The 4,649-nt window shown below is 47.5% G+C and overlaps 1 long non-coding RNA gene across 1 annotated transcript; it reads right to left on the bottom strand.

The window, feature by feature from the left end:
* Positions 1–2,046: 2,046 nt before the first annotated feature.
* Positions 2,047–3,746, bottom strand: LOC147985211 (uncharacterized). The gene is made up of 3 exons (XR_015615103.1): positions 3,621–3,746; positions 2,856–3,535; positions 2,047–2,527 (listed from the first exon to the last, which is right to left on the bottom strand). It is a non-coding gene; the product is annotated as an uncharacterized LOC147985211 (long non-coding RNA).
* Positions 3,747–4,649: the final 903 nt, after the last annotated feature.

Below are 4,649 nucleotides of genomic sequence, written 5' to 3'. Positions count from 1 at the left end.
TAGGTCCATACGATTACAGATCTGCTCCAAGAGAACATCGGGGAGGGAATTCCAATCGCGGCTCTGCATGTCAGTCGGTTCTGCCATTAGGGTTTTCGTTGCCTGCGAGCCAGCGGGGAAGTGGATTCGGGCGAGCGAAGAAGCTTCTCCTCATGTGGCTGAGAAGTGAGCGGGGGGATATGGTATGCGCGAGCTACCAAGGAAGATAGCGCGGGCAGGCGAGCAGAGAGCAGGGAGAAATGGTGTGCGGCCGACGATGGGGAAGAGAGGAGGAAGAAGAATGGAAGACGGGGAAGAAAGTGCATTAAATCTCAATTCTACTACTACTACCAGGATATACCGTCCTTCGGAGTGTAAATAGTTACACCGATGACATATGTGTCTACCACAAGAGGGTCCATATGTCAGTTAATGGAGGACAAAAGCATGCTCTACTGGCAAACATGATGGTAGTACTGGGTAAGGCTGATTTAGTAACACCAACCGACTGGTTTAGCTTATTAATTAAGTGTCCCATCTGCTACATCGTGTATTGCCACTTCACTGCGAAGACTAGTTGAATAGTTCTCTCTAACCGAGATGGGGAATAATGGACCGCGAAGACTTCCTTTCTACATTATCCCTATGCCTCTACGCCCACTTCACTCATTTTGCTCCGTATGTAGTCACTTGTTGAAATCTCTAGAAAGACAAATACTCAGTATTTGGGAACAGAGGGAGGATTTTACTCCGTATTTGGGAACAGAGGGAGGATTTTACTCCGTATTTGGGAACAGAGGGAGTATCACCATATGGAGGGAACAGAGGAAGCTTGAAATATGAACATGTCAATGGGAGGGAGTAAGCCACATGCATGCATGCATGCATGCATGCAACATGCAACACTCACACGTACACATGGACACACGCAACACTCACACACCCATGCGGCACACAGCACACGACGCAACACACACGCTCACGCTCAAGTGCTCAACCTACTCCCTACGTCCGTGAAAGACTGTACATTTAGAGATTTACACATTGACCAGGGCATAATTAACGCCCAAAAGTAGCAGACTTATGTGTGCATGCGACCATTGAGAGAACAATATTAAATGAAGGTCGTTGCATGCTGTAATTAAGGATAGACATGTAGCCTATACCTAGAGCACAAGTTGGTGCATTAGTCAATCAATATCGATTTAGATTGAAGGCTAAATGCATTGGAAGTGCAGATGTACTACACTCTTTGTTTTTTAGCTGATTTCTTTGCTCTGCCAACTGACAGGTGGGACCCAGAAACCAGGTGACAATTTAACGAGTCAACAAAGTGCCACATCGACTATGTGGCCGGTCCGTAGGGTGCAATATGGTGCTCTACGATGAGCTAGTTATCATATAATCACCACAAAACTATATATAGTGACCGTAAAGAGCGTATTGTTACATACGTTGACCGCCATTGTATTTTTCTCGTTTCAAATTAAGCCATATTAACCGGAAAGGATGCAGTATGGACTAGTGCTAGTACTGCTTTGATGTGTCCCGTCAACTCACCGAACGAGGAGAAGCTTGCTTACTACGCCTCTCCCTCGCCCACACGCGCGGTGGTTCGCAGGACGAGGAGAGGCTTTTGACTACAGGGCCCTCTCCCTCTTCCTCACCCTCGCCCTCGCCCTTGCGGTGGACGTGCAACAGTTCAATCGGTGTCAGATTGCCAGAAGCATAATGTGTACTGTAGTATCATCATTGTTGGACTTTCCGAAGAGGCGAAGAGCCAAGTGCAAGGTTCACACGAGTACGAACTGTTGAACCTCCCGAAGAGGCAAAGAGACAAGTGCAAGGTTTTCTAGGAGTTGTCATCCTAGTAGGAGCATACTACAACTATAGTGAACGATGCTATTGTATGATGCTGCCACGTCACGTATATCCAAAGCTGTGCCACCTTTTTTTCTTCTGAAAGAGCATGTTGGAGCCCGTGCAACAACCACACAAATTGCACATACACATAACACATTTACTAGTAATAAATTCTAAAGGACAAATGCCTCTATGCCACACAAGTTCATCTCCAATTCATGTGATAAATTTGTGCACGACTAGTCTACATATATTCACAGCGCTACCATTCACAATTTACCGTACTCCACTTACACGTTATAGATGGGCTACATGTCCTCCTCCAGGTTCCAGTCCCAAGTGTTATTCATGGATGGCACGATCCATAGCGGTGGGAAACGGGAATCATTGTCGCAGCTTTCTAGTCCGGTTCCACACAATGGAGACTCATCCAAGCTGAAGCGGCATAAATCAGGGATAACGTGTCCCAGCATGTCGTTCATCCGGCGGTGCGCACTGAAGATACAACCATGCTTCATGAACGGCAGGCCTTCCGTGTCGTGCACGGAAGGTGGCATCTGCTTCACAATGGGATAGCTGTCCCCAATGAAAAGCGAGTACTCTCCAAGAGTGTTCCTCGGCACCCACATAGCATCACGAGGATCGAACTCGGCGCCTTTCATCTGGTACACGCGGCATCTCAGATCTGGACACATGGTGACGTACATAGTCAAGGTCCATGCACAATAATGTTGTGCTCAAATATGGCGGTCAGTTATACTGTGCAGCAAATAGCACTACTCCGGTATAGAGGAAGTAAAATAACCGGCTTATTATATATAGCCATTGTTGGCTACATGGATGAGATAGTAAGACATGGAAAAACAAAAATGGTGGCAGCTAGCGGGTTCAAGTCTTCAAGGGCCTAGCTAGCTATACGCGTCCTCCAAGGTAAAAAGTACTCCTACTAGTACGTAAGTAGAGTACTAGTGCAACAATGAAAGAGAAGGCGAGAGGGTTAAAAAATGGAATACCTCGGTAGATGGTGACGATCCGATCATGGTAGATTGTGTGACCATGTTGCACATCAGTGGTACCATGGGTAACGACTGCTAAGATAGTTGATCCCAATATGCCAAAGTCAGCTACAAGGTTCCAGGTTAGACCGAATCGCGGATGCAAATGCACATCCAGGATCGGCGATCTTATTTTGATCGCGGGATGACTGGTCCGTGCAAAATAATGGAGTACCGTTAGGGATGCAAATAATGGTTTGTGCATTCCATTTGTAATCTCCCGTACCATAGGATGACAACCAGATGAAACAAGTCCCTTGGCTTGTCACTGCGAAGATGTGGCCTAGATGGCGCACGACGTCTTCCAACGTGTAGGGGTACAAATCTGCCGTCGCCAACATGCGCCAGCCTCTGCCGTTACTGCCTCTTGCATTGATGGCAATCCTTATGTCGAACACTGTGATGAGATAGTAATCGTCATAGCCGTGTCGCTTTGTCAGCGGGTCCGCAATTGCTATCTTCTTCAATCTCATGTAGGCATCATCATACGTATTCAAGCCCAGCCAGTCCGGAAGGCCGATCCCAATGGTGGAGAAGGGGTCTACTGGAACGGCCGCACTGCTGTGGATGTTGTGCAAAATGATGGTGGTATCCGGCCGGAGGTATGCAAGCCAATCTTCGTTGGCACCGACCCAGACCTATATATAAGACGGTGGGCAGCCGAGAAATTACGGGATGGAAATGGAATAACTAAGTAATACATGATCAAACTCCATTACTGACCTGCTCATCGGACAAAATCCGACTACCTCTCAACGTCGGCAACTCTAGCGGAGTCAATGTGCAACCATGGCCAAGGAGCGGCGGACTATTCAAAGGATTGTCCCATAGAAGAACCTTCTCCCCAAGGACGCATGGAAGACCAACAAGCATGGCCTTTTCCCAAGCCATTTTAAGCACCGTCTTGAAATAGTTGCTGCAGGAAGCACCGAGACTTGCGGCGGTGAGGACGTCGGAGCGGCATGCGATTTCTCCCAGAGGATCGTCGTCCAAGGTCTCCCAGCCTAGACGAGGAGGAGAACCGCCTGGCGAATCCATGGGAGTAGCGACGAACTGCCTTCTCTTCAGGGGAGGGGGACTGGCGAGGAGGAGATAAGAGGGTAGTAACCGCAGGGCCTCGTCCCTTCCAACTTTAGAGCGTAGTAAGCGAAGGGGTGAGGCTATTATTTACTACTAGTAATAGCATTATGGGATGTTATGGGATTACATTATACTCTAAATAATAGCACTAGTAAGAAATTTTTGGCACTAGCTAGTAGTTTTTGGCGTGGATTAAGAAATTTTGGGTATGTTTTTGCTATTTTTGTACACGCCAACTAGTGTCAAAAATGTCTTACATTACGTGACGGAGGAGTACGTACTCGTACTGTAGCAGTACTAGTACTACTTTCTCAACTAGTAGTGCGAGGGTACTACTAGTGCTATGTACTGTACTTCTAGTATAGTGCACCAGTTTTGAACTCTTGAATCTCAGGGCCAAGGAGCTACAGTTGGAAGTGGGGGGTACTACTGTTCTCTAGAACCATCGTTGTACTATCAATGCAGGGAAAGTACACCTACGTAGTGTCCTAGTGGGTACTCTTGGTGCTCTATTCAGCCGCTCCACTCACGTAGCTGGCCTAGTCAGCCGCTCCTCTCACGCACACACTAGCAGCCTGTTTATCAGCGACGGTTACTGCGGGGGCAGAACATTTGAGTTATTTGATACAGCGAGACTAGGCTTTTCGCTTCCATTTGTGGAGGTGTAATGGA

The sequence above is a fragment of the Triticum urartu genome, chromosome 2A (genome assembly GCF_056163025.1).
Source record: "Triticum urartu cultivar PI428250 chromosome 2A, HENAU_Tu73, whole genome shotgun sequence".
Lineage (NCBI taxonomy): Eukaryota > Viridiplantae > Streptophyta > Magnoliopsida > Poales > Poaceae > Triticum > Triticum urartu.
Note: the sequence above shows the minus strand (reverse complement) of the source record. Positions and strands in the feature narration are given on the sequence as shown.